Source organism: Lynx rufus, unplaced genomic scaffold (genome assembly GCF_022079265.1).
Source record: "Lynx rufus isolate CCGP_SWC_20201006 ecotype Redwood Valley unplaced genomic scaffold, mLynRuf1.p SCAF_9, whole genome shotgun sequence".
In the NCBI taxonomy this organism is placed as follows: domain Eukaryota; kingdom Metazoa; phylum Chordata; class Mammalia; order Carnivora; family Felidae; genus Lynx; species Lynx rufus.
This window is the reverse complement of record NW_025814897.1, coordinates 111,250,017-111,276,344: the sequence shown is the minus strand read 5'-3', so window position 1 is coordinate 111,276,344 and position 26,328 is coordinate 111,250,017. Positions and strand designations below refer to the sequence as shown.

Genomic DNA, 26,328 nt, shown 5'->3' with positions numbered 1-26,328 from the left:
CATTATTCACCAGAGTCAAAAAGCAGAAACACTCAAATACTCATCATCCGATTAACGAACAAATAAAATGCGGTGTTTCCACACGATAGCGTATTTAGCAACACCGACAACAAAAGGACTGACATACATGCGAATCTTGGACACGTAGCGAAGGGAAGGAGGCCAGTCACAAAAGAGCACACGCTGTACGATTCCACCCATAGAAAGTGTCCAGAATAGACCAACCCACAGAGACAGAAATGAGATTAGTAGTCACAGGGGCCAAGGGGATGGGAGAGAAATGGGAGTGGCTGCTGAAAAATCCGGGGTTTCTTTCTCAAGTCATGAAACTATTCCGGAATGACAGCAGTGACAGCATGTACGCACCGTGACTATGCTAAAAAAAACCCACATCAGCAGTATGCTGAAGCGTGTGAACCGTCGGGTCTGCGCACTGTGTCCCAACAAAGCTGTTAGAAGAAGAATGATAAAATCTGTATTTGCAAAGAGAGGTGGAAGAAAAAGTTGTTCGCGAAAAACTTCAGAGTCTATACTTCACCAAACGTGTTCGCACACACTCACTTGAACCTCACGACGCTCCTCGGTGGCAAGTTACGTCACTTCCTGCATGTGGAGATTCTGGGAGGCAAAGGCAGTAAGGAAGGGACTCGGGTCCCAAACTTAAGGAGCGGTTAGGCCAGCGGGGCTTGGAAACGCCCCCCTCTTTCTACCACTTGTCGCCTCCCAGAGTGCTACAAACACAGCCAACACTACACGCGAAGCTTCTGCAACAGCCGCACCGTCCACAGAGGGGCTATCGTGACCCACGTGGTCCTTAGACATTTTGTGCCTGGCACTTTGCGGGCACTCCAAAGTGTCGGTGAACAAATCACATTTTTCCCTCACAACTCCTTTTACAATTGAGGGCACTAACATTAAGAAATTACATAACCCACGGCACCTGGGTGACTCAGTCGGTTAAGCATCTGACTCTTGATTTCAGCTCAGGTCACGATCTCATCATGGTTCATCAGACAGAGCCCTGTGTCAGGTTCCGCGCTGACAGCTCACGGCCTGCTTGGGACTCTGCCTTCCCCCTGCCCTGCCCCTGCCCCGCTTGGGTACACATGTGCCCTTTCTCTAGAAATAAAAACTAAACATTTAAGAGAAATTAAGTAACCCAACAATTATTATATAGTAAACTTACCTGACATAAATATGTTTTGCGGAGCTTATTATAAGCATATTTCTCAATTACAAGGTGGGAGGACCATAAATTGAGCCCAGAAAGGAACAATGATATAAAGCACAGGAATCAAAAAGGAACGGGAAGTCCTTTCAAAATACGGGAGCAAACTGAAAACACCAGGGGATAATTTTTGAGTTTATACAATGCCTGGTGAGGAGCCAAGGAAATCGAAACCTAATGGTCAAAAGATCTGAACAGTGTACTCATTTATAAAAAAAATCAAAACATGGGGCGCCTGAGTGGCTCAGGCGGTTAATCGTCTGACTCTCGATTTTGGCTCAGGTCATGATCTCACGGCTCATGAGTTTGAGCCCCAAGTTGGGCTCTGCGCGGACAGCACGGAGCCTGCTTGGGATATTCTCATTCTCCTTCTCCCTCTCCCCGCCCCCCCCCCACCCCGCCCCGCTCCCTGCCCCTCCCCCACCAGGGGGTACAAGCACACATGCACTCCTTCCCTCTTTCTCAAAATAAGTATTTTTTAGAAACCTCAAAACATAAACCAACATGTGAGAAACATTTAGCATGGCTAATTTCTTAAATTAAAAAATGCAGGAGATACTCTTTTATATCCCATGAATCTGCAAACAAAAAATAATTAGAATTAAAATTGATGGGAGAATGTGGAAAACGGGGATATTCATTTATCACTGATACACTGTAAATGGGCACCAATTTTTTAAAGAAGATGCTATATAAGACTAATAAAAATGACACTACTTTTTGATTAGGTAATCTCATGAAAATTAAAAAGAATTTTATCAAAAAGGGGAGAAAATTATTTGTACAAAGGATAAGAGTAACTATGGTTATACTCACTACCATTCAGGTATGTCCTCATAAATATGTCATTCCTACTGTACAAGAGAGAAAATCAAAGCTCAGAGCTCAAAGAACTAGTGTTTGACAGTATTAGGATTCAAGTTCAGTAGTATTTAAACTCTACCTTACTAAGGTCATAACGGAGTCTGGGACAGAAAGACTATGAATGAGAATTCTCTGGAAACAGCTAGATCCAAAAGAAAATCAGGGATACAGAGATCTGAGCAGATTAGCACATACATGATAAGTTTAGCCATGAAAGTAGATATTACACAAGGCACAGTGTGGAAAATAAGGAAGGCTGAAGAACAATATGTGAAATGAGTCTGGAAGAAAATTAAAAAGGAGGTCAAGAAAGCAAAGAAGAAAACCAAGAAAATGTAGTGTCAGAGAACTTGTAAATTCTACAAAGAAAACTCTTCCCTGGTTTTTGCTGCCACTAAGATTTAAATAACAGTGTTTTGGGGCGCCTGAGTGGCGCAGTCGGTTAAGCGTCCAACTTCAGCCAGGTCACGATCTCGCAGTCCGGGAGTTCGAGCCCCGCGTCAGGCTCTGGGCTGATGGCTCAGAGCCTGGAGCCTGTTTCCGATTCTGTGTCTCCCTCTCTCTCTGCCCCTCCCCCGTTCATGCTCGGTCTCTCTCTGTCCCAAAAATAAATAAACGTTGGAAAAATAAATAAACAAACAACAGTGTTTTATTTATTTTAATGTTTATATAGAGAGATGAGAGAACGGGGGGGGGGGGGGGGGGAGGGGCGCAGAGAGGGAGGGAGACACAGAATCGGAAGCAGGCTCCAGGCTCCGAGCTGTCGGCACAGAGCCTGATAGCCTGATGTGGGGCTTGAACTCACAAACTGTGAGATCACGACCTGAGCCAAAGTCAGACGCTTAACCGACTGAGCCACCCAGAGGCCCCTAAGCCACAGTGTTTTAAACACCTTTCTATAGCTCATAGATAAGCACTCAAAAAGGAAAAACAAAGTCTTGTGCGCTGTTGCTGGAATGTAAAATGATGTAGCTTTTATAGAAAACAGTATGGCGGTTTTGCAAAACAAAAGTAAAAACAGAATTAGCCTATGATCCAGCAATTCCCCTTCTGGGTATATACCCCAAAAGAAATGAAAACATAGGGCCAAAGTGATACGGTACACCCATGTTCACAGTACATAAACCAGAACAGTCAAAAGGCAGAGGCAAGTATCTACCGACAGAGGAATGGATGAACAAAATGTGGCAGACACATACAATGGCATCTAATTCAGCCTGAAAAAGGAAGGGAGCTCTGATAGATGCTACAACACAGACGAACCTTGAAGACTTCACGCTTGAAGTCACTCAACAAAAGGACAAATACCATCTGATCCCTCTTCTGTAAATGTGTTTATACGAACATTCATATGAAGTGTTCAGAGCAGTCAAATTCACAGAGAGAGTAGAAGGCTGGTTGTCAGAGGCTGGGGGAGGAGGGACTGGAGAGTAATGGCTTTAACACACACGGAGTTTTAGTTTGGTAAGATGAAAACAGGTCTGGAGAGGGATAATGGTGCGTGTACTTAATGCCAATGTACACTTAAGAGGGAACTTCCGGTTTCTTGTCCAGCATGTAAGGAGCTTCAAAATCACCTCTTATCCTAGCAAATGGTAGAAAGCTAACAACTTGGAGCCCGTGGGGGGCCCGGTCTGTTAAGTGTCGGACTTCGGCTCAGGTCACGATCTCACGGTTCGTGGGTTCGAGCCCCACCTCGGGCTCTGGGCTGACGGCTCAGAGCCTGGAGCCTGTTTCGGATTCTGTGACTCCCTCTCTCTGACCCTCTCCTGCTCGCACTCTGTCTCTCTCTCTCAAAAATAAACATAAAAAAGAAAAATTAGAAAAAAAAAAAAAGCTGAACAACCAGAAGAATCAACAGCTCTTCTCAGATTCATCACAGAAATGCGGTCACAGGGCGAACTGCAGCCCTCAAAGAAAGGGAAATACAGAGGATGACAATTTACCAGACCAGAACCCGTGAACAAAAACCTTCCTCGGAATCTAATGCCAGGGTAGGAAAACCTGAACTAAAACTGACCAGTTGCTGGAGGCTCAATGGGGACAACTCTCAAGACTTAAAAGACCCAGGAGGATTGTTAAGTTTTACCTCCAGGAGTTCGACCAGGTCCTTAGAGTGAGCATAGGAGAAAAATCTGCTCTGGCGGGGGGAGGGGAAAGGGAACAATTCCCAAACACTCCAGAGCTTTCTGATCTTCCCAAGGCCCACCCTCAGGAGAAACCGTTTTACCTGAGTGTAACCTCTGGGGTTTTATCGAGGTCTTCCTCTTGGGGAAAGGGGAAAAGTCAACTCTAGCCATCCTGCCACATCTATAAGGAGGGGAAAAAGTGGAGAAGCACTCAAGTTCAGAGGAAGGGCACAGGCTCACCAAGACTGAGATCCACCCACAGGACGGCGGCCCGGGCTCCCCTCCCGGCACGTTACCGGGACGCTTCCAAAGGCCTGATTACCACAGTCACTTTTACCCAGTGCATCATGTCCACCTTTCAAAAGAGATTACAAAGCACACTAAAGGCAAAAAACAGTCTGAAGAGACTGAACAAGCATCAGAACCACAATCAGATACGACAAGGACATTGGAATTATCAGACAAGGAACTTAAAAATATTTTTAATGTTTATTTATTTTTGAGAGAGAGACAGAGCATGAGCAGGGAGGGGCAGAGAGAGAGAGGGAGACACAGAATCCAAAGCAGGCTCTGAGCTGTCTGCACAAAGCCCGATGCAGGGTTTGAACTCGTGAACCACAAGACTATGACCGAAGGCGAAGTCAGACGCTTAACTGACTAAGCCACCCAGGTGCCCCTGGAATTTTAAAAAACTATAATGTGCCAGCCAAGCGCGTTAATGGAAAAGACAGGCAAATGAGGTAACGGATAGACAACAGAAAAAGAGGTAGGCATTTTGAGGAAGAATCAAAATGAAATGCTAGAGATCAAAAACACCGTAACAGAAATGAAGGATGCCTTTGACGGGATCACTAGCAGCCTGGACATGGCTGAGGAAAGAATCTGATTCTCTAGCTATGACACTAAAGACGTCCAAAATGGAAAGGCAAAGAGAAAAACAGGTTGAGAGGAAGAAAACGAAACAGAACGTCTCAGAACTGCGGGACAATAACAAAACATGTAAAAAGGAACACGAAAAAAGGAACAGAAGCAGTGATGACGGAAATTTCCCCAAATTAACATCAGACACAAACCATAGATCCAGGAATCTCGGCGAACGCCAAGCAGGTAAATGCAAAATACAAACAAAGCAAGAGCCCAAAAGACCTACATCAGGGGCACCTGAGCGTCTCAGTCAAGTGAGTGTCTAACTCTCGATGTCAGCTCGGGTCATGATCCCAGGGCGGTGAGGGTCAGGCTCTGCGCTGAGGGGGGAGCCTACTTAAGATTCTCTCTCTCTCCCTCTGCACCTTTCCCCCACTCACATGCTCGTGCGCCCTCTCTCCCTAAACTAAATGGTAAAGAGAAAAAAAAAAAAAAGTACATCGACACATCATATGCTGTCTGCCTATTTATTTATTCACTTATTTAAGAGCGCATGAGTGGGGAAGAGGGGCAGAGGGAGAGAAAACCTTCAGTAGGTTCCACCCTCAGTGCAGAGCCTGACGCAGTGCTCCGTCTCACAACTGTGAGATCACGACCTGAGCAGAAATCAAGACTTGGATGCTCAACTGAGTATTCCTTCCAACTGAGATCATGATCTCAGGCTTAAGATTCTTCTCTCCCGTTCCCTCTACCCCACCCTGCTCACGCGTGCTCTCTCTCAACAAACAAACAAATTATAAAGACGTGTCTTTATACACAAGAAAATGGGGGGAGTCACATCACACTGACGCTAATTAAAACAAAGTGGGGAGTAGCTATTTTAATTTCAGACAGAGCAGACTTCAGAGAAGGAAAGTTATCAGGGGTATGGAGGAGTATTACAAAACGAAAAAGGGGTCAGTACTCTAAAACATGACAACCCTTAATGTTACACACCTAACAATCAGAGCAGCAAAATACACAAATCAGCAAAATAACCTGGGTGGCTCAGTCAGTTGCGCACCCGACTCTTGATTTCGGCTCAGGTCATGGTCCCGGGGTCCTGGGATGGAGCCCCTCATCGGGCTCCAGGCTGAGTGTGGAGCCTGCTTAACATTCTCTCTTTCTCTCCTTCTGCCCCTCTCCCCAGCTCTCTCTCTAAAAATTAAAATCATTTTTAAAAATTACATGAATCAAAAACAAAACTGGGGTGCCTGGGTGGCTCAGTCAGTTAAGCATCTGACTCTTGATTTTGGATCGGGTCATGGTCCCGGGGTAATGGGATCAAACCCCGTGTCAGGCTCCATGCTGGGTGTGGAGTCTGCCTGAGATTCTCCCTCTCCCTCTAAATTAAAAACAAACCAACAGAACTGCAAGGAGAAATAGATGAATCCACTATTATAATTGCGGTCTTCAAGACCATTCTATCAGAAATGGACAGATCCAGCAGGCAGAAAATCAGTGAAGACCTAACTGAACTCAACACAGCACCACCAATCAACTACGTATAACTGACAGGTATAGACTTTCATCCAACGTCAATTACACATTTTTCTTAAACTCACATGAACACTCACCAAGACATACCACATTCTAGGACATGAAACACACCTTAACAATTTAAAAGAAGAGACATCACACAATGTCTGCTCTCAGAACAATGCAATGAAGTTAGAAATCAGTAGCAGAGATCTGTAAAATCCCAAAGTACTTGAAAATTAAACAGCATACTTCTAAAAATCACATGAATCAAAGAAAAAAAATCTCAAGAGATCTTTAAAACTTTTTGAACAAAATGAAAATGAAGATACAACGTTTCAAATTTGGGAGCTACAGCTACAGCAGTGCTTACAGGGAAATTTATAGTAGTGAAAACACATTAGAAAACAAAGATTTAAAATTAATACCCTAAGCTTTCATCTTGAAAATATAAAGAGCAAATTAATTCCAAGGTAAGCAGAAAACTGAAATAATGAAAACAGAACTCAATGAAACCGAAAGCAAGAAATCAATAGAGAAAAATCGACAAAACCAAGAGATGGTTCTAAAAACAAACAAACAAACAAACAAACAAAAAATTCAATAAAATCTATAAGCCTTTCTCCAGGCTAACGAAAAAAGACCCAATTGCTAATATCAGAAATGAAAGAGGGGCTATCACTCCAGATCCCATGGACAATAAAAGGATAACAGGGTGCCTGGGTGCTTTGTCAGTGGAGCATGTGACTCTTGATGTTGATCTACACTGGATGTAGATAGTAATTAAAAGTAAAGTCCGAAGGGGCGCCTAGGTGGCTCAGTTGATTAAGCGTCCATCTTTGGCTCAGGTCATGATCACGCACCCCATGTGTCGGGCTCTGTGCTGACAGCTCAGAGCCTGGAGCCTGCTTCAGATTCTGTGTCTTCCTTTCTCTCTGCCCCTCCACTGCTCGTGCTCTGTCTCTGTCTCTCAAAAGCAAGTAAAAATGTTTAAAAATTTTTTAAATAAAATCTTAAAAATAAAACAAAACAAAAGGATAACAAAAGGATGAACTGTACGGCCACTAATTTCATAACCAAGACGAAATGGACCAATTCCTTGAAAGATACAATCTGTCACAACTCACTCAAAAAGAAATAGACAATCTGACTAGGCCTGTATCAACTTAAGAAAAATGAATCAGTGATACATAACCTTCCAAAACAGAACATACCATGCCCAGATGGACCTACTCATGAAGTCTATAAAACATTTAAGGAAGAAATGATACCAATTCCCTATAATCCCTACCAGAAAACAGAAGCAGAAGCAATACTTCCTAACTCATTTCTGAGACAAGCATTATGCTAGTACCCACACCAGACAAAGACCTTACAAGAGAACTACAGTTCAGTATCTCTCATAAACACAGATGCAAAAATTCTCAATAACATATAAGCAAATCAAATGCAACAAGGCATAAAAAGAATTATAAACCAAGCAGGATTTATCCCAGGTATACAAGACTGGTTTAATATTTGAAAATCAATTAATGTAATTCATATCAACAGGCTAAAGAAAAAATCACATGATCATATCAATAAATGCAGAAAAGGCATCTGACAAAATCCAACACTCATTTGTGTAAAAACTCCCAGCAAACTGAGATCAGAAACAATTCGATTCAAATCCAATCAAAACCCCAACAAGTTACTTTGTGCGTACTGACAAACTGATTCTACGGCTTACATCAAGAGACAAAAGACCCAAAACCACTAACTCCATACCGAAGGGAAGGAAAGGAAAGAACGAAGTTGGAGGACTGGCACTACTGACTTTCAAGACTTACTTACAAAGCTGCAATGATCAAGACGGTGTGGCACCGATGAAAGAACAGACAAATCAGTGGCATGGGACGTAATGACGGTCAACTGATCTTTGACAGTGGTGCAAAGACAGGTCTTTTCAACAAATGGTGCTGGAACAGCTGGACAGCACACGCAAAAAAAACTCCCGTACTCTTCACAAGGTAGCCCTAAATAAGGGGAACTTGGGTGGCTCAGTCACTTAGGGATCCGACTCTCGATTTGGGCTCAGGTCATGATCTCACCGTCTGTGAGACTGAGACCTGCACTGACAGCACGGAGCCTGCCTGGGATTCTCTCAACCTCTCTCTGCCCCTCCTCCTCCTCTCTCTCCCTCAAAATAAACAAATAAACTTTTAAAAAAATGTTAAAAAAAAGAAAAATTCACAATCTCCTACCCTAGTCAAGATTTTAAAACCAAAGCCAGCAAAAGTTCGTCAAATAAGCTATTGGTCATTAAGAAAGTCAACTTGTGGCCTGAACCACTTGTTCTGTGAGAAAGTCTGTGACTTCTACCTAGAAATTAGAACACTTGCAAAAAAAATAAAGAAGTAAACAGACATTCAAAAATTCAAATTCCCCGAAGTTATTTTCTATGGAAAAAGGAGCAGAGCTTTAATCCCTCCATACTACGTGGGAAGAAACTGGGGCTCAGGATGGGGAAAGAGTCTGCCCAAAGTCAGCCAGCTAGTCTGGCCGCACCGAGGTTCCAATGCAGCTGCCACCAACTAAACAGCCCTTTCTCGGAGCCATTCCGGCCAGACGGCCTCTCTCCCTCCCACAGGCTCCTTCTTCATATGAAAGATGAACATCCTACACTCATCTTGGGGGAAAACTTAAAAATAATGCGTGCAATGAACCAAACACAAGTGACAACTGTACTGACAGGCACAGGGCCAACAAACTAGGAAGAGACGCAATTTACACCTACCAGGGTGAGGCAGGTAGGGTGAGCTTGGGCAGACTGAGGAGGGTTTACACTGAACAGGAGGCAATTCAGCAGTAACTGACATGAAGAATCGAAAAACAGGCCTGACAATGCGGCAAACAGCAGGAATGGACGTTCTCTATTTTTTTCTGGAGACACATACAAACACGCCCAATACTGTTTATTTTTGATCCTCGCAACAATTCTGCCAAACCAGCTCTCTCTCCACTCCGTGCCCCCCACAATTCTTTCTCATTCTCTCCTCAATGCCCTGGAAGATTATCGAGCTTTGGTTTTTGAAGTTTGATGAAAACAATGGTGACACTGTCTATGCATTTCAAACTCTTTGTCCTCAGTGAAACATCACTGGGACAGGACCAGAAGCCGCTATTAGGTCTTTGTTCCTGACGTCGGCTGCCCTCTCCGAGAAGGGCTGTGGTGGAAGCAGGACCACAATCTGGGGGCCCGTGAGCCTCAACCCTAGCCCAGCCTACACACCCTCAGGTCCACTGATGCCTCTTTTGTTTCTGATTGTCCCTCTTTCATTCATCAGTCAAAGTAAGAAAAGACTTAACGTAAAGAAATAAGTGCACAACGGTCCCTCTCTCCCTCACGATAGGCCATGTGTTACAAATGCTGAAATGCACTCTTTCCCTTTTCTCTTGGCTCATTATCTGTTTTGATCCATTACCCCTTTTCCAGATTATTTTTGGTGTTCTGTATTGGCCAGTCACATTTAAGGTTCACACAAATGTTTTCTAGCAATCAAATGATTCCACGTTAAAAAGGTAATTATCTTTGAAGTCTTTCCCATTTCTGGATATAAAAATGAGCTAACTAATGTGGAAGAGTAGAAAATCTCTAAGAAATTCCTTACTGACACAGGACCACTCCACACTAACAGAGAAAAAACTTCCCATCTGCCAGCTGTTAACAAAATGAACATCTTATATTGTAAGTTCTCAGGTTTTTTGAATACTGACCAACATGTATGCAAAAACGTGTTTCTGGTACCTGGTTATTCAGAGGTAACGAGACCAAAAGAATAATCCAAAATAAAAGATAATGCCACCAACCTAAAAATGAAAGACACTAAACACAGCTGCTGAACTGACCAACATAATGAGTGTTTTAGGAACAGAACACCTCAAATTCCCGGATAAGGAACAACTGACCGCTAACTTCCAGCTAATCTCAAAAGCAGCAATGGTCAGGGCACTTGGGTGGCTCAGTCCGTTAAGCGTCCAACTTCAGCTCAGGTCATGATCTCATACTCCGTGAGTTCAAGCCCCGTGTTGGGCTCTGTGCTGACAGCTCAGAGCCCGGAGCCTGCTTTGGATTCTGTGTCTCCCCCTCTTTCTGCCCCTCCCCTGCTCATGCTGTCTCTTTCGGTCTCAGAAATAAATAAAAACATTAAAAAAAAAAAAAAAAAGGCAGCAATGGAAAAAAGACAGGAAATACTGTCAAAGTGCTAAGGGAAAATAATCATCAATCTAGAATTGGGTATCAGACAAAAAACTGCTTTTCAAGAATAACAATATATTAGGGGCCCCTGGGTGGCTCAGTTAGTTGAGCGTCCGACTTCGGCTCAGGTCACGATCTCACAGTTTGTGGGTTTGAGCTCTGCATCCAGCTCTGTGCTGACAGCTAGGAGCCTGGAGCCTGCTTCCAATTCTGTGTCTCCCTCTCTCTCTGCCCCTCCACTGCTCACGTTGTTTCTCTCTCAAAAATAAATAAACATTAAAAAAAAAAACAAAACACAGTATATTAAAAAAAAAGTACTGTCTCATCTGCGGGATTTTAAAAAGCAGCAAAATGAAAACTAGGTAACAGCAGCAGATTAATTGGGAAGGAATGTAGACCAGAGCATTCAGAGGTTCTCATAAGGGTAAGAACCTCCGAATGAATGCTCTAGTCTACACTCCTTCCCAATTCTTTGTCAGGGCAAAGACATCAATTAACTATAGGCTGTTAAGTTAAATATGAAACGTCCGCGGTTACCAAGAAAAGAGTGTCTAATCTCCGTATTACTGGGAATGGGTACAGGGGGTAGACAGGAGTAAAGAAAAAAAAAAAATCCTATAATACACAAGGGAAGAAAAGAAAAAGAACAAAAAGCCAAGTTAGAAAGCAGAAAATATGGTAGTAGAAATAAATATTTCGATCACAATGAACATAAATGGACTAACTCATCACTTTAAAGTCAAATTATAAAAATGTAATCTAGTTGGTGCTGCTTTCAAAAAAGGCACATCTAGGGGCGCCTGGGTGGCGCAGTCGATTAAGCGTCGTCCGACTTCAGCCAGGTCACGATCTCGCGGTCCGTGAGTTCGAGCCCCGCGTCGGGCTCTGGGCTGATGGCTCAGAGCCTGGAGCCTGTTTCCGATTCTGTGTCTCCCTCTCTCTCTGCCCCTCCCCCGTTCATGCTCTGTCTCTCTCTGTCCCAAAAATAAATAAATGTTGAAAAAAAAAAAAATTAAAAAAAAAAAAAAAAGGCACATCTAAAACATCAAAGCCACAAAAAAACCTGTTGGTGAAAGGGCAGAAAAATAGGTATCAGGCGAACATTAACCAAAGTCACTGTGTACAGCTATACCAATGTGACAAAATATCCTTTAATGGAAAAGCATTCTGAGAGATTCACAACAGAATGACAAAGTGTGCCAGTCACTGGAATTTAATAAGTCTAAACTTACAGGCACAGAGCAAAATCAGAGAGGGCTGCAGAGACAGGACCAGTGTCCCATCATTAACAGGGGCCTTCAACCACACCCTCCGTAACTGACATGACAGCAGACAACTAGTTAAGGTTACCAGTTTGAGTGTGAATTCAATTACTGTACTTCATCTAATACGTATGAGGAAACCTCACCTTAAAAACAGAAACACACCCCAGCTTTTAAACACACTGGAACAGTGATAAAAATCTGCCACAAACCGGACACCATTAAAACAGCCTCAACAAAATTCAGAAACATCAGAATCACACTGGACCATGTTTTACTAACACAGTATGCTAGCAATCAGTAACAAAGCTTTAAAAAAACACATACAGGGGCGCCTGGGTGGCGCAGTCGGTTAAGCGTCCGACTTCAGCCAGGTCACGATCTCGCGGTCCGTGAGTTCGAGCCGCGCGTCGGGCTCTGGGCTGATGGCTCAGAGCCTGGAGCCTGTTTCCGATTCTGTGTCTCCCTCTCTCTCTGCCCCTCCCCCGTTCATGCTCTGTCTCTCTCTGTCCCAAAAATAAATAAACGCTGAAAAAAAAAAAAAATTTATAAAAAACACATACATACACCAAAAGTTTTCAACATACTTTTTCTAAGCTCTTAAGTCAAGGAAGAAATCATAATGAAAATCTGAAAACATTCAGAACTAAAAGAAACTCTACATAGCAAAACTTCTGAAATGTAGCTAAAGTGCTATTTGGCAGAAATTACCACTTTATTTAGAAATACACGTATGCAGGGACGCCTGGGTGGCTCAGTCAGTTGAACGTCTGACTTCAGCTGAGGTCATGATCTCACGGTCCGTGGGTTCGAGCCCCGTGTCGGGGTCTGTGCTGACAGCTCGGAGCCCGGAGCCTGCTTTGGATGCTGTGTCTCCCTTTCCCTCTCTGCACCTCCCCTGCTTGCAACCTGTCTCTATCAGAAATAGAAATTTTAAAAAATACATGTACACTTAAGCATATGAAAAAGCTGAATATTAACGACATAAGCATCCTGTTTAATAAATTAAAAATCAGTGGGGTCCCTGGGTGGCTCCGTGGGTTGAGCATCCAACACTCAATCTCAGCCCAGGTCTTGATCTCAGGGCCATGAGTTCAAGCCCTGCACTGGTGGAGCCTATTCAAAAAGGTAAAAATATAAGTTAAAAATTAATGATGAATTACACATAAGGCAGAGATTCAAAAGAAATTAAAATTTAAAAACTTCTGCCAATATATTTGAAAATGAAGACAAAATAAACAGATTTTAGAAAAATGTAAATTACCAAATGGAACTCGAGAAAAATAAAGACGCTAACGATCCTGTAAATATTAAACCAAACAAATCAGTGACTTTAAAATGTCAGACAGAAAACACCAGGCAGGCTTTGTTGGTTTTACAGGCAAATGTTATCAAACACTGAAGGAACAGGTAATTCCAATTTTACATATAAACTCTCTGAGAACAGCAGGAAGTACTATAGCTTATCTTATTAGACGAGAAAAGCTTTGATGGAATTTACCAAACTCGATACAAAAAAGGAAAATTGCAGACCAACAACAGACCAATCAACAGAGATCCATAAATCCTAAGATATTAGCGAGTCAGAAACATTTAAAAACACCAAAAAAAAATTTTTAAGACAGTATTTTTTCAGATATGTCACGATCAAGATGGATTTATTCCAGAAATGTAAGGTTAATTTCAATACTACCTTAATTTCAAAATTACCGTATTTTTCTCACCTTACCAGATGAAAGTTGAAAAATCCTATTATCATCATCTTGGTAAGACACAGAAAATGCATTCAATTAAACTTAACACCCACTTGTGATTCTGTTTAATTCTCCACAAACAAATCCCAAAGGAATCTTCCTCAAGTTGCTAGAGGAAAGAAAAAGTGCCATACATTTCATCTCATAGTGGAAGATGAAAGCATTTCCTTTAGACCCAGGAACAAGACAATCATGTCTGCCATCACCATTTATCGTCTCCATTGCAATGGCTGTTCTGAAGCAGCGCATTAAGACTAGAATAAGATATAAAGAGAAAAGTACTGGAAAGAAACGAACCGCCATTATTTAAAGATGAGATTACCGTCCACATAAAAACCCCACAAGAGTCCACAGGCACATTATTAAGTTAGAGAAGTTGCTGCACAGAAGAGCTGCATATAAAGGCAACCGCAATGCCATTGGGCAGCAAATAGAAAATTGAACTAAAAAAAAAAGTCGTTTCACGAGGCACCTGGGTGGCTCAGTCGGTTAAGCATCTGATTCTAGGTTTCAGCTCCGGTCACAATCTCACATTTTGTGAGATCGAGCCCTGCATCAGACTCCTTGCTCACAGAAGGAGCCTGCTTAAGATTCTCTCTCCCTCTATTGCTGCACCTCCCCTGCGCACATGTGCACGCTCTCGCGTGCGCGCGCGCTCTCTGAGTAAATTTTTAAAAAAATTTCCAACAGCAACAAAAACTATAAAAGTATCCAAAGAATAAACCTAACAAAAGATGTGTAAGACTTGTAGGGAGAAAAACCACAAAACTTTTTAAAAAACAACTACCCAGGGGCACCTGGGTGGCCCAGTCAGTTGAGCATCCAACTCTGGCTCAGGTCATGATCTCACAGTTCATGGGTTCGAGCCCTACGTCCGGCTCTGTGCTGACAGCGCAGAGCCTGGAGTTTCAATTCTGTGTCTCCCTCTCTCTCTGCCCCTCCCCTGCTCATGCTCTCGGTCTCAAAAGAAAAAAATAAACATTAAAAAAAAAATTAAAAAAAAAAAAAAAACAACTACCTGTAAACTAAAAGTCTGTTTCCTCTTCTATCTGGCCAGTACAGTGTCAGAAGACACTGACATCCTGTTTTGTCCTTTAATTCCATGCTTTCAGTAAACACTTTTTAAAAAGTCCCACAAACACAGTAAAAAGACAAGTCACAAATTGGGAAAAGACATTTTTCATACAATCAAAGATTATTAATCAGAACACACAAGAGTTTCTACAGGGGAGACTGGCTGGCTCAGTGGTGGAGCGTGCGACTCGATCTCAGGGTCGTGAGTTCAGGCCCCACACGGTGTAAAGTTAACTTTAAAAAAAATGAGAGAAAAACGAATTTCTACAAATAAGAAAAAGCAAACAACTCAGTTAAAAAAAAAAAAGAAACAAACAGCCATTTCACAGAAGTGGAAATCCAAATAACCAAAAAGATGCTTAACTTCATCAGTAATCAGAGAAAAGAACAGTAAAACCATGCAAAAATGAGGGGCGCCTGGGTGGCTCAGTCAACTGAGTGTCTGACTTCGGCTCAGGTCGTGATCTCACGGTCCGTGAGTTCGAGCCCCGCGTCGGGCTCTGTGCTGACAGCTTGGGAGTCTGGAGCCTGTTTCAGATTCTGTGTCTCCCTCTCTCTCTGCCCCTAACCCACTCACATTGTGTCTCTGTCTCTCTCAAAAATAAACATTAAAAAACAAAACAAAACCTATGCAAAAATGAGAATCTGAAGAGACTTTCTTCTAAGGGATGGGATGGGAAAGCCAACCAGCCAGTGAGCACACGTGGGCCTGTCCACCAGCATGAGTCATCGGGGAAGTGCAGCTCAAAACCACAGGGAGATACCACACTCCACACCCACTAGGCTGGCTATTAATGTTTTTAAAACGGAAAATAATAAATGTCAGCAAGGACACGGAGAAACTACAACCCTGATATAGTGCTGGGGGGAATGTAATATGGTGCAGCCACTTGGGAAAACAGTTTGGTAGTTCCTCAAAATGTTAAATATACCATTACCACGATCCCCAACAATTCCACTCCTAAGCATACGCGGAGGAAAATAAGAACGTTACGTCCGCCCAAAGACGTGTACACAAACGCTCTTAGCGGTACTACTCACGATAGTCAAAAAGCAGAAACGACCCACCGGGTAACAACACGTGGTGGATCCATTACAACAGAACATCACTGGACAATAAAAAGCAACACACTACCGATACTGACACCTTCTACGACGTGGACGCACCTTGAAAACGTTTTGCTAAGCGAAAGAAACCAGACACGAAAGAACTCACGGTATGTGATTCCAATCACATGAAATGTCCAGAACGGGCAAATCTACAGAAAGAGAAGGTGCACAGTGGTTGCCAAGAGGTAAGCAGAAATAGGGAATGACTGCTCGAGGGGACAAGGCTTCTTTGGGGGGGGGGGGGCGAGAGGGGGGATGAAAACGTTCTAAAATTAGACTGTGGCACTCATGACACGATTCTACAAACACACGAAAACCTGTTAAATTCTACACTTCAAATGGATGAAGTGTATATGTGAATTCTATCTCAATAAGGTTGTTATATTTTTAAAAATGAGATGTAGGTTCGTACCCACCAAATTGGCAAATATAAAAGTGTGACAAAGCCAGCGCTGGCAAGGATGTGGGACAACAGTGCCTGCAGGAAGGTAAGTGGAAGAGCCACCCTGGAATACAATCTGCAGCGTTTACGCAAGTTAAAGATGTTCAGGTCCCGCACTTGTACTTCGCTGCACTTCTCTTCAAGGCCTACGCCCTGGAAAAACGTTTCTGCCTTTGTTCAAAGCGGCACCAGCACCATTTCTCTACTGGAAACAACCCTATCCTCCAGTGCTGGGACAAAGACGAGATGAGACGTATGTGCGCGGTGAGCAACAGGACAGAGCACAGAAGCCGGGAGGCGTGAAGCACAGCCACGTGCCCAAGGGTGGCCGCAGCTGCCCGTCTACACACGCTCACTCCCCCCGCCCCCCACCAGCGGCAGCTCCGTGGCCCCCCACGACAGCCCCTCCCCTGACCTCCTCTGGCTTTGCCACTTAGGCTCCAGGAAACTCACAACCCCACAGGGCCTGCTCGTGTCTGGTAAGACAAAGGCAAGTGCAGGCGCTGCTCTCCCCTGAGCGTGGCCTGACTTTCCCTCGGCTTCCGCACCTTCTCTCCTCTCCTCTCGCCCCACCAGCCGCCACTCACCCTAACGTTCACGGACTGCTGCTAACTTCCTATTTCCCCAAGAGATGAAAGAAAGAGGGAAATGCCCACGTGCTCCCACTGCCCTGCGCCCCGCAAGGAGGAGCCCACGGCTCCGGCCCGTGTCCCCCCTGCGTCACCGGTTGCTCACTCTCTGAACAATCAATCATGTCCCCCAGTGTTACAAAATGCCGTGATTTCTCCCATCTCGACAAAACCTTCTCGGGATCCCAAATGTCCCTTCGGTGTCCCAGCACACGCCCAGAAAGAACTCTACCTGCTCTTCTCTTCTCTCCATCCTTCGTGAACCCTCCCCACCAGGCTTCTCGTACACCGCCACGTAGGAACTGCTCTCCTCAAGGTCATCGACAACTTCCGTGCTGCCAAAGCCACCCAGCGAGGCCTGGGCCTCATTTCACTTGACCAGATGCAGTAGCACTGGCCACAGGTCCCCCAGCCCGGTCCTCCTCCTCCGCCTCGGAGGCCGTCTTCCCGTTGTGCCTGCCGACTCGGTCTTCATTCCTCAGTGTCCCCATTCCACCTTGGGGCTCCCAGGTGCCCTCACAACACAGAAGACCAACATTTCCGTCCTCAGCCCAGACCTCTCCCCCCAAGTGCAGACAGCCGAACCCTGCACGTGTCCGGCTGGCCCTCTAAAAGCTCCACAAACTTACCAGGTCCGAGCTCTCCCCAGCCTTTGGTAAGATGTCCGCACCCTGCACCTCCCGTGGTCTTCCCGTTCTTCACAGGTGACAACCCCCGCGGCCAGCAGAGCCCCGCACCCTTCACTCTGCTCCCACGCTCCCATTCCATCTGCCCACAAACCCCGTCAGCTCTACCTTCAAGAGGCATCCAGAACCCACCCACTTCTCACGGCCACCCAGTGCCCCTCAGTCCCAGCTGCCACTACTGCTGACGGGTCCTGTGGCAGCACAGGGGCAGCTGTTCTCACAGCTTCGGGGAACTCTCCGAAAACATAAGTCAGGCCTCGTGCCACACTTCTGCTCCAAACACTATGGGGACCTCCCATCTCATTCAGAGGAAAAGATAAAATCGTAATGCTGGCCCGTGTGACTGGCTCGCAACCAGCACCTCTGCCACTCTCCCCCGGGCTCTCCCTCCAGCCAGCGGGCCTCCCCAGTGTCCCTTCAACACAGCAGGCACGACCCTTCTTCGTGCCCCCAGCTGACTCTCTGCCTGTAAGGCTCCTCCAAGCCCCGGCCCCAGGGCTCCCTCACCTCCTTCTCAAGGAGGTCCACCCTGACCCCCTTTCAATCTTCAAACAGCCCCCACCATCCCACCTCCCCGCTTTACTTTCCTCCCTACGATATCACTCACCATATCACTGCCGCAGCTTTGACCTACCTGTTAACTATCTTTGCCCAATGAATTGTAAGCTCCATGAGGACAGAGACTTTTGTCCGCTTAACTCATGCCAGCGCACCCAGCATCAGAACATAGGTCTTAGCGCCTAAGACAGAGTAAGTACTCAAACATTTGAATGAAGGAATCTCAAAACACATCGTGGGGGAAGGGGGAAGTCACAGAACAAAATGATCCAATTCGTATACTTTAAAGATTGCAAAAAATTAAGTTACATTATATAAGGATACATTAACATATGGCAACACCACAAAGAAAATGATACATGTAGGGTAGTGCTTGCCCTCCTGAGGTCAGAAGAAAAGGGGGTCAGAGAAAGACCTAGAGAGAGCCACAGGTACTGGCAACATTCTATTCCTTGAGCTGGTTACTGGCTACACAGTTGCTGGTTTTAACATTTACCATCTACACACCCTGCTCCACTCTCTCTGAATTGATGAGCTCATAAAAAATTAAAATACAAAAGCAGGTTAGAGCAGGACAGCCCACCACCTGTCTCTTGTGAGGTTTTAGCTTTTGGAATAGTTTTATTATTTTTTCACTAGCATATAATTGACAAACAATATTATCCTAGTTTGAAACGTACAACATAGTGATTTGGTATTTATACATTCCACACTGTTTTTGTAAATAATGTTCCACTGGAAGACAGCCAGCCTCATTTGTTTACATGTTGTCTATGGCTGCTTTCATGCCACAACGACAGAGCTGAGTAGTTACAGAGATTCTACACCCCGCAAAGCCTAACATATTTACTAACTGGTCCTCTACAGAGAAAAGGTGTCTGGTTGTGATGCGGAATTTGTGAAGAAATTAAGTGCAAAATAAAGAAAGATCCAATCGTATGTTAAAACACATCGATCCCTCAAGGCCTGTGTGATTTTCTTCAAGAACACAGTACGCCGAAAAATACAGTTCTACGAAACAGAGGACACTCTAAAGCAAACGGAGTTACCTTTACAATGTCACAAGTGCCAGAGGGATTCTAAAGACTGTTTTAGAGAGCAAAGTACAAAACCTCAAATATATGATCTCTACTCCCATCAAAGAAATATGATCACATTTACCTAAGCATATATAATATAATCCAGATTTGAAAAAAAACGTGCATATGAACACTAACGCCGTAAGCCCTCCTCATCCGTATCACTATCACCCAGGACCACCCCAGAGCAGTTCGTCAGACCTCAAAGTCCTCTAGGATCCCTTAAAATTCCATTTTACCTCTTTAGAGCATTCACTACACCTTATATTAGAGACATTTCTGTACTTACTTCTATTGTTATTATGAGGAAGATTGAGAACAGTAATACCAATAAAAATATTACTCTGTTCTAACCATTGTGCAAATGAGTTTCTATTTAATATTCATGTCACAGATAAGGAAACTAAGGAACAAAGATGTCGTCGGATATTAGGGTTACACAGCTGGGAAGACTTTGGGAGCCAGAACTCAAAGCCAGCTATTTTAGGTCCTCGCATACTCTTGACCTCCATGATATACTCTGAATTGGGGAAAGAGAACAGTATTAATCTGTGAAACCCCCTTAGTTTAAAATACTATGCCATGACAGGCGCCAAATGCATAGTTGTTGAATTCATGTAAGGGTGTAATAAATTGAGGACGAGAGGTCTACAATGGGAAGGGCATGTTTTAACCAGAAGGGACAGGGTCTTGGCAAGCAGGCACCAGAGGCAGGCGAGACATGCCCCATGCCCGCTGTCCAGAGGCAACAGAAAACCTTTGTATCTCCAGGGAGACACTATCCCCTCGTCTACTACAATGACAGAAAACTGACAAGTACTACCACCAAAAGGAAACAATTCAGAAATTAAGCATTTATTCTTAATTCTAAGTGAGATCCAGTTGTGATGTCACTCTTGAAACAAATGACACTAGAAACTGTGGTCTAGTGGGGCCACCAAAACCCGAAGGCATCACCCAGGAACAGAGAGATCCGTCTGCTGCCTATGGGTCCGTTCTCCAGCATGGCCTACTCTTTTCTCTAAGAATCAATGACCTCGAAGTTTTGTTCCAGCTCCAAAACCATGACTTTCAAGAAAGGAAACCCCAAACAGCCAATCAAGTCAGTCTTTTCAATGTTCCTCCTGCCACTGCCCCCATCTAGAGACAGAAAGCCCAAATCTCACCAAGGCCCAGCCAATGCATATGAACCACTAGGCCACCACGGAGCGTGACTTAGCGGGGAGTGAAGCACGCCCGCCTTACTTGCCCCGATCAGGGTCTCGGGGTGCCTCGCATGCTCACCCAAGCTTTCCTTTCTCTTCCTGCCAAAGTACGTCTCTGGTGCCAGCACTGCTGTTCAGATTGGTATCCAGGTTCGGGAACTCAAGGCTCCAACCAGCAATCTGAAGAGCGTTCTCCAAATCTGACTCGACATTCAGTCACACTCTTACTTCTGCAGCCTTTGTGTTCTACTCTCTAACTCCAAAATAAGAATCTGTAATTCATCTTGCCTTTGGGTTACCAGATTTCAGGGCAGTCAACCTCTGGGGCACACAAGCCATTCAAGTCAGTATGTACTCCCACCGAAAGAAATACCACCCTAGTCTTCTCCAAAGTCACCAAGAAGTACAAAACCAATCAGAGCTTCTTTATATCAGTAAAAAGATGTTCAGAACCAATCAAACTTCATCTGCATAAATTCGCAGATGACTGTGTAGTCTTCACTAATACTTATTACAAAGCAGGTCAACACCAGGCAGCTGTGAGTGACGAGTAGTAAAACACTTCTGCTCAGGGCTAAGCCCAGACTGCTAAGTCCAGGACATGAAATTGTCCCCATTAAGGTGAGAAGTCCTTCAACCACTACCGAGGTTCCTCCTACTTGCTTCTTCACCAGTTGATCTTCCTGGTATCCAGAGGTCAGTCCACAATCATTTAAGCCCTGAGATAAACTGGGTATTGATCTGACTAGTAACTATCAACCCTCTCCAAGTAAAGAAAAATAAATGGGGAGGGAGAGAGGAAGAAAGGGGTTTTCCGTGGCAACTAAATCTAAGCCAAAGTCAAAAGGCCACAGAAACAAACCTCTAGTCAGCCTAGACCCAACTGCAGCAGGAAAAACGAAAAAACACTCCCATTAGAGACACGATCAATTTCAAGGATGCTCAAGATGTTCATTCAGTGAGAACCTACACAGAGCCTCTGATCGGTACGGGAGCAGTCTGCGTTTCCAGTTTGACCAACAACCATCATCTATGGAGCAAAACCGAATACAGACCGATCCTATTCGCCATTACAAAACAGCTTCGCCAGCACAGAAACGGCACTGCTTTCTAAGACACACCAACCAAAGAAGCAAGGCAAAGTAACCACTTAACACACATAAGAAACAAAGGTGTAACTATTTTCTTAAGTGGCAAGAGACTTCTGGCAAATTCAACCCCCAAGGAGCAAAACCTAAGCTCTTTCTGCCCAGGCTTGTAGGGCCTCCCTGAGGAGCCTACTTACCTACACCGTGGACAATTCTAACAAGCTTTGTTACCTGGCCTCCCAGCCAAAACTGCACCCCTTTTATAATTGCTACCTCTCCCTCCAGAGTGCAAGTCTTTAAGTGCCTGTTCGTGAGTGAGCCCCTAATACGGCTCCTGGCAGAGTAAAGATTCAATTACTCTATTTGCTGATCAAATAAATGAAGATTAGAAGAAGTTGATGGGGGAGGCGTCGTTCGTCCTTCTCAACAACAGCCATAAGCTGATTTCAGGATGAAAGATTACAAAGTGCCACCATGATCTTCTTTCTCCCTTTTAGATGCCCAGATACTAACATTCAATTGCTGGAAATCTGTAGTTTTTAAACCAGTATTCTTCCATTCAACAAACAAGATGATCCAAATTGTAAGTATGTGTAAGAAAAGGATCTCTGCCCTTCTGCTAACGCACCTCTTCCCCCTCCCCAACTCCACCGCCCACCCCGCCAGGAAGAGAAACACTCCCCCATTTGGGTCAGAGTCCAGAGCACAGAGGAGCCTCCTTTCCTAGCAGGCAAGGGTCTCTGTGTTAAAATGTTACGCATGGAGTATGCCTCTCTCTTGTCCTAAAAAGGCAGAACTGGCAAAGAGATCCAGGGCTAACTCTCTGCAAATAGGCCTTCATTACAAAAGGAAAAAAAAAAAACAAAAACAAAAACAAAAAGATAATGATGAAGTTTGCATCTAAAAACAGAACTGACAGCTGACTGACAGGATGGGAGCAAAGGATATAAAACTCAAAAATCACGTTCTAGGAGTAGGAGCAAACAGCCCTAAACACCTGAGAGCTGCACCACACAGTGATGTATTCTCACGAGGTAAAGGAAAAGTTTCTAAATTATATTATAAAATCTATTCACTTAAAATTTCTTTTTAAGTTCAGTCTTCGGGGACGCCTGGGTGGCTCAGTCGATTAAGTGTCCGACTTCAGCTCAGGTCATGATCTCGCGGTTCGTGGGTTTGATCCCTGTGTCGGGCTCTGTGCTGACAGCTCAGAGCCTGGAGCTGCTTCCGATTCTGGGTCTCCCTCTCTCTCTGCCCCTCCCCTGCTCGCGTGCTCGCTCCCTCTCTCTCTCAAAAAAATAAGTAAATATTAAAGTCCAGTCTTGAGGCACCTGAAACTAATGTGTGTACACCAACTAGCCCCACTACTAAGTGATCTCCTAGGTAGGATCTAGGTGCCACAAAGACAGAGCTCACAGGTCACCTGAAGGATTCCTTGGCCAACAAGTAGTCATTACTGTCTGTGGTCTTGAGCAGTGGTTCCAAAACCTAGCTACACTTCATTATTACCTGGGCAGCATTCTAAAAATATATTCTTGGGGCCCCTGGGTGGCTCAGTCAGTTGAGCATCTGACTCTTGATTTCGGCTCAGGTCACGATCTCATGGTTCATAGGATCAAGCCGTGAGTCGGGATCCACGCTAACAGCAAGGAGCCTGCTTGGGATTCTCTTCCTCCCACCGCTTCTCTGGCCCCCTCCTGGCTCATTCTCATTCTCTCTCTGTCTCTCTCAAAATAAAGAAATAAAACTTTAAAAAATATATTCTCAATACCACCACAAATTTCCAGAGGTGGGGTCCATCATCCTTGGTCTTAAAAATGTCCCAGGGGCACCTGGGTGGCTCAGTTGGTTAGGTGATCAATTCCTGATTTCAGCTCAGGTCATGATCTTGTGGTTTGTGGGATTCTCCCTCCCTCTCTCCTGCCCCCCCCCCTTCCCTGCTCACATACACACAGTCTCTCTCTCTCAAAATAAAGAAACATTAAAAAACAACAACAACAAAAAGTCCTAAGTGATTCTAATGCGTGCCAGTCTAGCATCTATCTACAACAGAGTTTCTCAACTTCTACACTATAAATTTTGGGGGCTGGCTAATTTTAGGGTGCTATCTTGTGCATTACAGACCGCTTAGCAGCATCCCCGGCCTCTTATCTTCTAGAAGCCAAATTGCACATTGCCCACTCCCACAGGCAGGACGTGCAAAAGTGTCTCCAGACATTGCCAGATGTTTCTTTAGGGGCAAAACTGCCTCCCAACCATGAAACACATACCTAGAGCAAATCAAAAACCAGTTACTTGAGATTCTCTTAAGGAAAAAGAAGAAATAAGACAGATGCTTAAAGCCAAGAGTCCAGGTTTATTTTTTTCAGTCCATCTCACCTAAGAAAAGTAGCTAACACACTACTCAGCCCACACAAGGACTCAGATCTTGACTTATGAGGGCCAAACCACAGCTTCTTCTGCTTTTTATGAAATAAACTCAAGGCTGAGTTTTAGATAAGTAGATAATTAGAAGAACTGCATTGTCACTACCATGTATTCTTCTTAGGGGTAATAAAACAATATAAAATTTGGACCAACATATACTGAAGCTGCCTCTCAACGGCCCAAAATATGAAATTTCAAGAAAGAAGTTCACAACGGCAACAAACTAAATGCCGATCCTGACAAATACTGTTGTTTTTTCTTAAATTTTTTTTGTAACATTTACTTACTTTTGAGAGACAGACAGAGACAGAGCATAAGTGGGGGAGGGGCAGAGAGAGAGAGAGAGAGAGAGACACAGAATCGGAAGCAGCTCCAGGCTCTGAGCTGTCAGCACAGAGCCTGACGTGGGGCTCAAACCCATGAACCACGAGATCATGACCCAAGCTGAAGTCGGACGCTCACCCGACTGAGCCACCCAGGCGCCCCAGTGACAAATACTGTTTTAAGAAAGAGGTTTTTGTATACTAACTAACTGGAATTTAAAACTTGAAAGAAAAAAAAAAGAGAGAGAGAGATTTTTGCCTGTGATAAGCACAATGCCTTTGCACCAAAGCAATGCAAAAGTTACCTTAAAGGAGCGAACGTCACTCTGTCAAATCTTACCACCATTCATTTTCTGTCCAGCTGTGGTCTGATTCTCAAATTCTCAAGTAGTTAATTCAAACCAGCAAGTTTTTGTTTTGTTTTGCATACTTCACACAAAAGCTAAAGTTTTCTAATCCAAAACCCTGTTCTTAAGTTACCCCAGGCGAGATGCCCACCTCTACTTAAAAGTGCACAGGGGGGGCGCCTGGGTGGCGCAGTCGGTTAAGCGTCCGACTTCAGCCAGGTCACGATCTCGCGGTCCGGGAGTTCGAGCCCCGCATCAGGCTCTGGGCTGATGGCTCAGAGCCTGGAGCCTGTTTCTGATTCTGTGTCTCCCTCTCTCTCCGCCCCTCCCCCGTTCATGCTCTGTCTCTCTCTGTCCCAAAAATAAATAAACGTTGAAAAAAAAAATTTAAAAAAAAAAAAAAGTGCACAGGGAGGGGCGCCTGGGTGGCTCAGTCGGTTAACCATCCGACTTCGGCCCAGGTCATGATCTCACGGTTTGTGAGTTCGAGCCCCGCATCGGGCTCTGTGCTGACAGCTTGGAGCCTGGAGCCTGGTTCGGAGTCTGTGTCTCCCTCTCTCTCTCTGCACCTCTCCAGCTCATGTTCACTCTCTGTCTCTGTCAAAAATAAATAAACTTAAAAAAAAAAATTAAAAAATAAAAAATAAAAAAAGTGCACAGGGGCACCCGGGTGGCTCAGTCGGTTAAGCATCGGACTTCGGCTCGGGTCATGATCTCGCGGTCCGGTCCGTGAGTTCGAGCCCGTGTCGGGCTCTGTGCCGACAGCTCGGAGCCTGGAGCCTGCTTCGGATTCTGTGTCTCCTTCTCTCTCTCTGCCCCTCCCCTGCTCATGCTCTGTCTCAAAAATAAATAAATTTAAAAAAAAAGTGCACAGAAACACTGCCCCAGTGCAAGCGAAGCAAGCCAGGTCCCAAGCAAGTAACACCGAGGGAAGGGCACCACGGTTCCGAGTACCAGAGATTAAGAGACTGTGAGTATGTGTGTGACCGAGCAGATGGCATTCTGTTATTAGAGGCTCCAGACTCCCTAATCAGACACACCGAAGGCAAAACACTTCCGAAGCATCCGCGGGAGGACGGTGACTTCCCAAACGAGGCTTGCTGAAGTACATCTCAACACGCAGCACCCTTGCAAACCTCGATAACCCGGAGAACACGGACGAACAGATACCGGGACCATAAAACTGGAGTTGACAGACATGGGGACCAATCGCACCGAGGGCCTCGTATCCCCAGGCAGGCAGGAAGAGAATCGGACCCGAGCTCCCGACGGGATTTTCCTCAATTAACCGTTACCTCTCAGACAAAACACTCTGTGAAGCACCACCATGAGCTTATCACTTCAGGAAACACTGGTGATTTAACGAATCTTCAGCCACCCCTCTCCTGGAAAAGTTAAAATAACGTCCAGCCTCTTTTCTCCGCAAAGCTGACGGTGAAATAAATACACAGGGCTTTCTGGAGACCGTCACCGAGGGCCAGGGCTTACACGCTCATTTGACTTC

The 26,328-nt window shown here is 44.7% G+C and overlaps 1 protein-coding gene across 18 annotated transcripts in view; it reads right to left on the bottom strand.

Moving 5' to 3' along the window:
• Positions 1-26,328, bottom strand: part of PPP6R3 (protein phosphatase 6 regulatory subunit 3) — a 137,745-nt gene that overhangs the window by 109,975 nt on the left and 1,442 nt on the right. The gene's annotated exons all lie outside the window — the stretch shown is intronic.